The sequence below is a fragment of the Crocuta crocuta genome, unplaced genomic scaffold (assembly GCF_008692635.1).
Source record: "Crocuta crocuta isolate KB4526 unplaced genomic scaffold, BGI_CrCroc_1.0 scaffold231, whole genome shotgun sequence".
Classification (NCBI taxonomy): Eukaryota; Metazoa; Chordata; class Mammalia; order Carnivora; family Hyaenidae; genus Crocuta; species Crocuta crocuta.
Window position 1 is genome coordinate 305,263 of NW_027528357.1, and position 12,073 is coordinate 317,335.

Here is a 12,073-nt window from a genome sequence, read left to right on the forward strand (position 1 = left end):
AGCACTGACAATGTGACCTTGGGGAAATGGCTTCAACTCTCAGTATCCCGGGTTACTCTATCTATAAAATTATATTAATGAAATGATAGCACATACCATGTCATTGAGAAGGGTAAAATGTGATTATAACCGCACAGGCTTGTTGTTGCAATTATAATATCAGGAAAAGAATCCGTGTAATGTTTCTAAGCTCCCCTCCTTACCAAACAATAAAAAGTATATTTCACTATATTTTGGTTTCTGAAATTTAAACATTAGGATAGAATTGAGAAAGTGGAAGGAGACTTTATCTATTTGATGTGATTATTTAGCATATAAATTACATTTATTGATGCAAAGCTCCTCCCAGTAATTTTTCCAAGCTGTTTTCCTCATACAAATCCAGGTATCAGAGGGTCTTTGAGTTAAGGCAACTCAAGCATGGGTGACTTTAAGACTAGCGCAGTGGATAGCAGCATACACACATGGAAGCAAACCTAGAAGGAATATTTGCACCTTCAGCTGCCTTGGAAGGAAAGACAATGCAACTCTTGTGTAGGCTCTGCCTTTACCCTTATCTTTACCTTTACTGGCTCTTACCTTACCCCTGGCAAACCTTCCACTGCCTGTCAGATTTAATCATTTTATGCCACTATCTTATTTCCAAAAGAGCCAGGGGAGATTTTTTTTTCCCATAGAGTTTCCCAGACAGGCTCAAGAACTCCTAAAGTATTACCCCCACTCCATACTACAGTTCAACTCAGGGCTGTAACTTCAGGAATCCGAAATCACGTTGAGGTTTTATTGATTAAAAACAACACAAAACAGTGATACATTGGCCTTCCCATGGTTCATTTGCTATAGGTCTATTTGAAATAGATGAACAACTTTTAAACCAGATATCAGGATCTGGGTTGGGGGGGAGGGGTGGAGAATGGTGCATTGGATAATTCCCATTCAGCTACAATATTGCATCATTGGAAAGTGAGATGGAAGTAGCCCAGTCCACTTGGCCAGGCTTCACTTCAGGAATTAGCCATGTTTGCTTGGTTGTGTTATACTGAAACAGTTTTTTTGTTTCAGAGATAGTTAGAGAAAGTTTGGAGAATGCAGAAATGAAAGCAACCAAATGAAGGAAAATATTTTCTTTGAGGGCATCGTATAATCAGGTTTTTCAGTCTATAAAAATCAAAGCTGAATAGACTCAAAGTCTACAAGTCTATAAAACCGAAAAGAATAGAGAGAGGATAGAGATAGACTTATTCATCAAATTCCAGAACAAAGGGCCTCCTTTGAAGCTTGAAAAAGGAGGATTTAGGATAAATGGAAAGAACTATTTTTTAACACAGTGGGGGATAAACTTTCGGAACTCATTATCCCAACTACTGCTATTCATTAAAAATATAAATAGATACAGAGACAAAGATTCATTTCTGAATAAATATCAGTAATGGGTTACTAAGGAATGTTCAGGTTTAGTTCAATGATTGGGAACTTTTGCATTATTGTCACTCATGCCTGGTTTTAAATTCTAGCACAGCCCTCACTGGAGAGATGGCTTAACCTTCAAAGCAGTAGTTTGCATTGTGACATAGAGATAATAACTGTACTTACATTTTAGAGTCATTGGGGTGATGAAATGAGGTGAAGCATGGTAACTTCATGATAGCATGTGATGATGATGAAGATACATAAAATGAAGAAGATGAAGACAAAGAAGACAAAGAAGATGAGGAAGAAGGAGGAAGAGAAGGAGAAGGAAGGAGAGGGGTGGGGGGAGGAAGAACAGAAGAAGAAGAAGAAGGAGGAGGAGGAGGAGAAGGAGGAGGAGGAGGAGGAGAGGAAGAAGATGGAAAGAAAGGGAAGGGAGGGGATGCTGAAGATAACAAAATTCTTCCAGGTTGATGTCTTGTCATTCTCAACTTAATATCGTGCACTATATTTCTGACATTTGCAGGACAGTCCTACCCAACAAAGAGTTACACTGTTCAGAATGCAATAGAATGCAAATAGGGCCCATTTGAGAAACATAAGATTTAGACCACAGATCTACATTGAGGAAAACTATTTTTTGCTTAATTCTCTTAATTATGAGTTACTAAGCTCTATTGACACATACACAGGAATAAATGTATGCATATAGACACAGACACATGTGGATGCACACACACACACACACACACACACACAGTTCAAATTTTTGACCCAATGAGTCTTTAATTTAGTAAGAAATTAAATGTCTAGTTTTCTAAGTTAATTTGACCAAGAAATGGAGTAATTTTTGGTTGTAAGCATAGGCTATCTTTTGGTATATCCTAAGCCTGGAAAAATTTTCCTCTTTGAATTGTGTTTTACCTTTCTCCTGAAAATCTAGAAAACAATGAGTGGGAAAAAGGTTATTCCATATCAAACATTGGAAAATACATCTCTGTGCACATCCAACTTGTATCTGCAACCCCATGTTCTTTGCAACATCACTCTCAACAGTGAAGATATGGAAACTACTTAAATGTCAGTCCACAGGCAAATGGATAAAGAAAACGTAGTATGTGCAATATTCAGCCATGATAAAAAGGAAATCTTACCATTTGCAACAACTTGGATGAGCATCAAGGGCATTATGCTAAGTGAAATAAGTCAGACGGAGACAAATACTATATCAGTTATATGTGGAATTTAAAAAAAGACTGAACTCAGAGAAACAAAGGGTAGAATGATGGTTGCCAGGCACTGGGGTAGGGGGAAATGGGAAGATATTGGTCAAAGGGTACATAATTCTGGTTATAAAATTAATAAGTACAGCATGGTGATTATAGCTAATAATATTGATTCAAAATTTGATTGTTCCTAAGATAATAGATCTGAAATGTTCTCACCACAAAAAAAAAAAATTCTAATTATGTGATTCGATGGAGGTGTTAACTAATGCTGTAGTGGTATTCATTTTGCAAATACACAGATTCATGAATTCAATACATTGTACACTTTAAACTTATATGATGTTATATGTCAATTATATCTCAATAAACCTAGGGAGAAAAAAGGGAATTTGAGCCGAGTATTTTCCTTCACTCCCCTCAGTCCTTCCTAAAAATGGTCTGAAATGAGGTATATTATCTCTGAAGGCTCATTGCTGATCATGTTTTGCTATCCATGCTTGAAACAGATTTTTTTCTTTTTAATTTTCCAAGTGTTACTTTTTTCCTCATCTACCACACAGCTCTTCTCTTCTGAAAATATATTTCTTTTCTTTTTTACCCACTGCAAAGCTAATTCTAAACTCCACCGTTCTTTCCTAACATTCATTTAAAAGACTCATGGGGCCACCATTATGTGTGCGTGTACACACACACACACACACACACACACACACACCTGTCTTCTCCAGAACACACATCTCTAACGCAATGTTGTGGTGCCCTCACATTTCAGGCAGAGGTCCTGACACTCAATCTGCATAGCTCTTATCTGTCCTACACAGGAGGAGGCAAAGGGGTCTGGGGGCAATGAAGAGAGAATATTTGTTGCAGTTCAAAGCAAGCCGTCTTTCTCTCTCTCTCTCTCTCTCTCTCTCTCTCTTTTTTCTCCTTCCAAGATAAATAGAAGTAGAAAGGACAAGCAGTTTTGATTAGCATTTAAAATGTTGTCAATTTTTAATGAAAGCGTAACCTCAAACCATCAACTTCACACAAGCTGGAGACAAGGTTGCAAACCGAATGCTAATATATTTGGCACACTTTCTCACACTTGTCCTTCCGTGAACTTTTCTTGTTGCTAATTTGTTATGTCAGCCCATATTAGTAGGTTTCAAAAGTCCAAACTGGCAAGTGTGGTGACCCAAAGAGAAGCAGTCTTCAGAAGATCTTTAAATCGCACAGGAGTTGGGCGGTTTATTCGCTGTGTATTTATAGTCCTGTAGACACTACTACTCTCTTGGAGGACTTCCCATGGTTCAGGAGTCATCTTCAGAGTCTCTCTAAACCTGTTTCTGAATGTGACATTTTTATTCACCAAAGAAATGCTTGCCAGTGAGTCAATAACATTCATTGCATGCAAATGGTATATTTTTTGCACCTTATATTTATAAAGCCCAAAATAGCAGAAGGAATGCATGTTACTGGGGCACCTGGGTGGCTCAAAAGGTAAAGCGGCCAACTCTTGATTTTGACTCAGGTCAGGATCTTGCAGTTTGTGCGATTCAGCCCAAGGCGCTGCTTGGGATTCTCTTTCTTCCTCTCTCTCTGCCTCTCTGCCACATTCAAAAAAATAAATAAGTAAACATTAAAAAAAAAAAAGGAATGCAGGATATGATTTCCCTCAAGGAACTTATAGTTTTAATAACAATACAAGGGGAAAAAGTATGAAAAGGACAGGAAAATACTGAGGAAAAAATATATAAACAATTATGAAAATAATAAAAGAACACACTTGTGAGGGGAATTAATAATGGTGCTATTAAGGTCCATATATAACTAAATGCATATTGAAATGTCTCTCTCAGAACAACCAGGGACTTCAGGAGCTAGCACACACAGCCTATGCTCTTCCACCATTAATTTACTTAGAGGAAGCCTGGTAATAAAACAAATATATCAGATTATCTCTGATAGCCGCACAAAATGGAGAGGGGAAACAATGAACCACATTACACAAAAAGCAAAAGATATTTGACCTTTGAAAGCTTTGCCTGGATCTTATTTAAAAGTCAAGAAGGCAGCTAAACTAGTTTCCACTTCAGAAAGATTAAAAAAATTTATTATTTAGGTCAACTCAGGTTTACTGTTCTCTCTCCCTTTTTCTAGCTTTCTGTACAAGCTAGGATACTGTTGTAGAGTCCACTTACCCAAGCAGGATGTAAGTTCTATAAAATAGGTAGATTTAAGTCAGAAAGGTTGTCAAACACAGGATGTAACTCATTTCAGTATTTTCCTGGGGAAGTTCACATTGTCCACTTTTCACTGAGAATGGGGATTGAGGAATACAACTTTCCTTATGTACAGGGCGTGATGCTTTCTCTTGTTGATTCTGAGCGGACCTATGGTTATCAATTTATCTGATGTAATACATGCTCATTTGCTTTGTATTTATGGATTTTAACTGGGATGTATGGTTCTTTCTTGGCAAATACATATATACCACTCCCTTAGGGGCTATTCTTTTCAAATTTTCCCACCATCGTTTGGGGACTCTTGTACACTCTGGAGAAAGCTTTTCCATTGTTGTCATGGGAGAGTTTTCTATTAGTGACTCACGTTAAAAGGAAAACATCTTGTCAAAAATAGAACTTAATGAGCTCTGCATTTTATTATGAATTGAAATATGCAAATCAGTAGAAAGAAAATCAAAGGTGGAGGCTCTTAACGTTATAATGTGCCCCTAGCACACTTTAAAAATAACAGTCTCTTAAAAGTATACGGTCATGAACGTAATATAGATAAACTTACAATAAAAATAAGTATATTTATATTGTCATTTCCTGGCTTCCATATTTAACTCCAAAGTGTTAATGTTGTATTAAGTGTCTACGTTGATTTAGGCAGAAACACACACATGTGCACACACACACACACACACATCTTTATTAAAAAGAGGAATTGCACAAGAAGATTTGATGGAAGAATTAAAACTAAAGGTCATGAAATTTGATCATCTCCATATTTAAGGTTACTCTAAGTACTCTGCAAATAACAAGGTGCTTTAATGCCGTGCCTGCACTTTCGTCTCATTTAATATGAAACCCGTGAAAGATTGTTCCTGAAGTCATTATCTTCAACTGTTGAGAGCATAGATCATGACTAAGTGACTGAAGTGCCGTGGGAACTCTCAATGGGATCCTGTTCAGGATCTGATATATGTCTCTTGGTATCCATCAAACTCAAATGATGTGCAAAAGAAAAGAAAGGCAGAACTTTAATTTTTTTTAAGTTTCCATCCTGCTTTCAAGGACCAAGGTAAGTTGAGAAACTGGTGCCCAAGAAAATTAAAATATGATTTTAAAAAGTCGTGTGAGAGGAGTGCCTGGGGGCCTCGGTTGGTTGAGCATCTGACTCTTGATTTTGGCTCTGGTCCTGATCTCACAGCTCCATTTGTGAGTTTGAGCCCTGCGTCGGGCTTTGTGCTGACAGTGTGGAACATGTTTAGGATTCTCCCTCCCTCTCTCTCTCTCTCTCTCATTCCTTCTCCCTCTTTCTATCAAAATAAATAAACTTAAAAAATAAAAATTATAAATAAAATAAAAAAATAAAAATCACATGAGATAATTTTTCAATATTCCCCTTGAGAAAGTTACATCTGGCTTCTTCAAAAAGGACCAGCAAACTTTTGACATAGTAAAGGTTCTGTGAATCATACCTTATTTGTTTCCTTCCTCTTTGCAAAAGTTGGTTAATGTATTTAACAAGCATGTTCTGAATACCTGATATTCATATACGTAGGTGTTAGGAGAGCTGATCATAAAATAATTTTGACTTCCAGAAAAGAAGTAGCTGACTCGGGTGATCAGGGATGGCATCATGGATGAGGAGACATTTCAAGTGAAATAATCACATCAGTAAATCCACACAAAGGGAGATGAGGAGGTTTGATTTTAACACATGGAGATTATTATACAGGAGAAAATGATGTGCAGCTGAGAAAAGTTGAGACTATTTGAGCTTGATGAAGGTGTAAAAAAGTGGACTCCGGCCAATGGGAAGCCCATTGAGTGTTTTGTGGAAGAGAATGACACCAACCAATGTAGTCTGGAAGGACGACTATAGTGGAAACAAAATATGTGATAAACTAGAATGGGGAGGCAGTGGGGGCAGGGAAGCTCAAGAAAATAATTCTAATGTCTACTGTGGTGGATTCAGGAGAGACAGAAAGGAGAGCATGAAAAACAACAAAGGAAGACTTCCTAGACAAGTGAGGGAAGTTATGAACAGCAAGGAAAGTTCTCGGTCAATGTTACTGCAAGTGCAAATGTGGGTAATAAGGAGAATCATGAATACTTATTATCTCTCTTCAGAGAGAAAGGGTCTTTGAGTTAAATTTAAGGCATTTTCAGTTTGCTTTGAGCATACCACTTGAGTGGAAGATAGCAACAGCTACTAGGAAAGTCAAGTTTGGATGTTAAATCTAAGACCTCCACTGGAGATTTAGAATACAAGACTCCTGAGGAAAGAAGGCAATGGAGCAGAGAAGATATTGTTACTGGACTGCTGGAGGCCGCGCCGGCTCCGACAGGTCCAGGGGTCCCTGAAGGATGGACGGTGTCGGCGAAAGAGAATGAGAGAGCCCCGTGATTCTTTCTGATCACCAGGCAGGCATCTCTGTCCTGTCGGTTTTGGTGTCTTTATTTATAGGTTAAATGATAACATGACATCAGAAAAAGGAATTTTTACAATGGATAACTCTTTGTGATAAGATGCTTTGGAAAGTGTACAGAAGCAGGTTTTACAGAAATATTCTTGCAGAACTATTCCAATTATAGTGAGGTTAAGTAAATCTTTTAACTAGAGAATTCGGGTATTCTTAGTAAAAGACAGGATACATATTTGTTCTAAGTTAATAACGCTAAGGTTAGGTCATAGGTTAAGTGTATAGATGGGCTAAGAGTCATTCTGTCTGACTCTCAAATGTATGTTTTTGAGTTGGTTAATAAGTTGTTTGTGGAAACCTACTTGATGCTGGATGTGTGAACACCATGGAGGCCCTAAAAGTGTCAGCCTTTTGTTTGTGGGTAAAGTTTTAGCTACTTTTATCTATCCTCATCCTAGCCACCTGTAAGGGAGGGTGTTTGCAGAAAGTAGGCCTTGGGGAAGGGACTGCCATGCATCACCAATTAGGAGAAGGTGTAAGTATTAACTTAAGTTCTGCCCTTATCTGTTACTTAACTCTAAATTAGGCTCTTTGTCTCGGGGCCAGGCTCAGTTGTAATTCTTGTGTTCTTAACCCCCGAAGTCTTGGATCAGCAAGGCCCTTAGGAAGAGCCTTTTGACAATCATCCATAGAGCTTTCATCTAAAATCTCTCTTGTAAAGGCAGGAATATGCTTTTCCTTATGAGGTATCTGTGTTCAGAATATGGGTCTGATATGGAATATTGGGAGGCCTGGTCAATACCAGCAGGCTTATATCCAACATGAGCTAATGGTAGCAGAAGGAGATACCAGTTTTCATTTCTCATGGGAGGAGCTGCAAACATTGTCACTTCCTTGCCGTGATTGCCATCCAGAGAGGCCGGTTCGGCTCCTGGCACTGGACAGAGACCCAGTTCCGAATTCGGGTTCAGCTGCTTGCCACTCAAAAATCAATACTCGAGAGACAAGTGAGGGTGGGAAAGGAAACCAGCAACTTACAAAGATGGTGGAGCCAACATTTCAAAGACCCTTTTCCCTGTCCAGGTGAAGCTGGAAGGTTTAAAAGGGGAAGGAGCAGGGAACGATAGGAGCTATGTGCAGGAGAAGGCTTGCTCAGGTGGTTACTTGTAGGTCCACAGGAACCTGAACATACTTGCTGGCATCAGGGACAGCTGTTTTTGAATGGGGTCAGGTCTTATCTCCTGGGGAAGTCTGGTCTTTCACTCCCCAAGGTCAGTGGTCTGCAAATCTTAAGGAAAGTAGGTTAGTTCTGCTACAGAGCTGGGGACTTAAGTCAGCAAGCAGAAAGTGCAGAGGCTTGAAGCAGGTTAACCCTTAAGACCCAGTGGAGTGCTGTTACAATATTCCCAAAGGGTGAACACAAAAGAGCTGAAAAAGCAGGGTGTGGTAGGGTGAATGATACTCCCAAAGAAAACCGTGCCCTAGTCCTTGGAACCCATGGAAGTCACCTTCTCTGGCAAAGGGGCTCTGTTGATTGGATTAAGTTTAAACTCTTGTGAAGGGGAGATTATCCTGGTGGGCTGTAAATGTAATCTCAAGTGGCCTTGGAAGGGGGTGGCAGAAGGAGATTTGCCTGCAGAAGAAAGGAGGCTAGGAAAGCAGAGATTGCGAGTGATGCAGCCACAGGCCAAGGAATGCTGGAGGCCTCTAGAACATAGAAGAATCAAAGAATAGGTTTGTTCCCAGAGACTCCGGAAAGAACTAGCCCTGCCCATACCTTGAATTTAGCCCTGTAAAAACTGATTTCAGACTTCTGGTCTCCAGAACTGTAAAAGAGTAAATCCCTATTTTTTTCGACCAAGTTTGTAATAAATTCCTAGCGCAGCAGTAGAAACTGAGCGCACAGGGTACATATAAAATGTACAGTAAGAGCAGAAGGAAGAGTCAGAGGTGAGTCCGTAGGGTTCGATGAGTCACAGAAATTAAGGGAGGAGAGAATTTTAAAGAATTCCCTGTATTGAAAAGTACACAGAAATTCTGTATCCCCCAGTCTGGAAGTTTAAGATGCAGAAGGGTTAAGGAAGTCAGATATAAGGATGTTAGACTGACTTGCATTCCTGATACAGATTCATAGAGGTTTGAGCTTTCCAGTATGTGGTCCCAAGGCTAGCTCTCTTCTGTTCTCTAATGTTTAAGAGAAAATATTTTTCTATGTATCCCATTGAGCTTTCATCTTTTTGTATGCATATTTGGAGACAGAATATAATACTGTGGTGCTCTCGCTGGGAGATTTCCATGTGAGCTCCAGGAAGCTGGTGAGCTAGCAGGCTGAATTACCCGGATGAAATACTAGTTTCTGACTCTCTTTCTTTGAAGTTCTAAGAAGTCAGAAATGCAAACATTTTTATACCTAACTGCATAGTAACTTCTTTCCAAGCCTCTATAGTTCATAAAATGGTGGTTTAGATGCATATGTGTGTGTCTCTGTGTGTCTATGTGTAAGGTTTGGTAATGATATGACAATAGATGGATTTACATAAACTCAGGTTCACACATCAGTGTATGAAATTGTCCTGGCTCCCTACCTGATCTGACCTTGAGACTAAAGAATGTTTACATCAGTGATGAGTCTATCAGTTCTTGATGAATCACAATGCTTGCTTATGTTTAATCATTGCTGATAGTACCAGCTGACAGCAAGACCTGAGGAGAGAAAGGGGAAAAACGTAAAGCAATTGAAATCTATTTAACGGAGGAGAAAAAAATTTTTTTACAAATGACTGTTTTTGCATATGGATGGAGTGAACTGAAGGTTATTCTGTATATTTATATAAAGTACATGAAATTACAGAGGATGCATTTATTTCCTTTTGAAAATAAACACTGTAAATGTTTCCTGATAAGCCCTTTAATTTAAGATACCAGAATGGATTATCCTTTGACTTTTTACTGTGAGAATTGCTTGTCCTAGCATTCCGAAGGAGTGAGAGATTCTCTCCCTCATAGGTCAAAAAATGATTTTGATGGGATAGAAGATAGAGGAAAGAAGGCAATGATGTCATTAAGGGTCTTAACCATGGAGGGTGGACAGGAACAAGCATATTTGGCTTAAATAGCATATGCTTCCCCCAACATACCAACCACTGGCCAAAGGAGCACTGCTGAGCTCTGCTGGACAAATACTTGAATTTCATAGCAAGGAAAACCTTAAATTTATGTGTATACAACCAGAAAATGGTTTTCTTTGCCAACACAAAGGAGAGCAAAGGTATACTCCATCACTGGCCTGAACACACCTTTTCTTCTCCATAAATGTCTTTAAGGTGCTGTGGATTTGTCTACAAACCAGTCCTGATGGGTCACAGTTGAGGATGTTTTCAAAGGAACACGACTGTGTTGATGCACTAGCTTTTGTGTAACCATGGCAACAACAAGGTTCTTCTCCAGTGTCTTAATTTGGGAGAGGGCAGGAAATAGAGCATGGGACTTGATAGGGATCTTGTTTCCAGCTGGGAAGGGAAGAGGGAGCTATGGGCATGGTATGTCATTTGTCCTTTTCATACCACATGTTGCAAGGGTAGACCTTGGACAGCTTCTGCATTCTTCTCCAGTCTCTGTCATCCACTGGCACTCAGAACCACAGATTCAGTTCTAAGTAATGCTTGAAAAGAATTGTTAGTAATGTTTCAGTGGCCTCAAGTGGTTCTACACTGGCTTAAATGAGTTAGAACTTGGAGTTATACACCCAGGCCCAGGCACAAAAGTACAGGTCCCAGATGAAGCTGCTAGGGCCAATGTTTTACTCTCTCATACTGCCCATCTCTGCAGTGGCTCTCTATTCCAAGTAAATATGTCCCAGTTCTTCTTTGTGACAGCCAGCGTTAGGTTCTGATTCCCTGGAAACCCTGAACCCTTGTAAACCACATGCCATTACCAGTCACTCTATTTTGTGCTCAGCGATAAGACTGGGTTTAGCTCGGTTCCACACTTGCTTAGTTCCTATCCCCGTTTCTTAAAGTCCCTTTCCCAACTAGACGTTGAGCATATCCCTCTCCTGTACCCACAAAGAGATGTCTAGCAAGGCATGGGTGTAGCTAGATGGTATCTTCCTGTTTCCTGAATATTGGCTGTTGACATGGTTCTACTGTGCTGAGCATGTGTTTGGAAAGAAGCTCTGAGAGTTTCACCTGCCACAAGTACAGTTGCAGATAGAGTCATTCTTGCCTGGAAGCCAGGTCATGCCGGTGGCCTGGTTAATAGGCTTTTGAAGATCTCAACTCCCTCCTGTTTCCTCAGATCATAAGGGCTGAGGAATCATAATGCCTCAGATCATAATGCCTTTTCCCTCAGAGACTACAGAAAGTAAATCAAAACTCAAAATTGCTTTTGTTTAGTTTTGTGCTTAAACTATGCACAAAACCCACTGTTCGCACCAAAGCTGGAGGGCTGCAGTCAGTCTGCGGTCTGTCCGTCTACACTGCACCTCCTTGAGCTCCATAGTAGGTCTCTTCTGAGACAGATGTTGCTGGGGAGCAAAGAGAAATGGTGGCTGTTTAGGCCAAGTATATACTAAAAGGTAGGAAAAGACTCCTCATTTTTTTTTTTAATTTTAAGTTGTATCACAATAACTTTGTTCAAAGGATGCTTACTTGGGATGGAGGAGCAAAGAGGCTGAAGACACCATGAGCCTTGGAAAGCAGGGCTGGAGGTGCTGCTGGACTCGACAGTGGGTGTAGAGGACAAAGACACCACTGAGCAAGATATTCGCTCCAGCCAAGTTGCCTAATAAAAGGTT

General features: G+C 39.7%; 1 long non-coding RNA gene across 4 annotated transcripts; it reads right to left on the reverse strand.

Moving 5' to 3' along the window:
* Window positions 1–3,601: 3,601 nt before the first annotated feature.
* Window positions 3,602–11,798, reverse strand: LOC144223133 (uncharacterized). Of its 4 annotated transcripts, XR_013332579.1 has the most exons (4): window positions 11,712–11,798; window positions 10,575–10,939; window positions 9,864–9,981; window positions 3,602–4,228 (listed from the first exon to the last, which is right to left on the reverse strand). It is a non-coding gene; the product is annotated as an uncharacterized LOC144223133 (long non-coding RNA). The 4 variants fall into 4 exon arrangements; XR_013332581.1 differs by lacking the exon at window positions 10,575–10,939; XR_013332580.1 differs by lacking the exon at window positions 11,712–11,798 and having other exon boundaries at window positions 10,842–11,459.
* Between the last annotated feature and the right edge of the window lie 275 nt (window positions 11,799–12,073).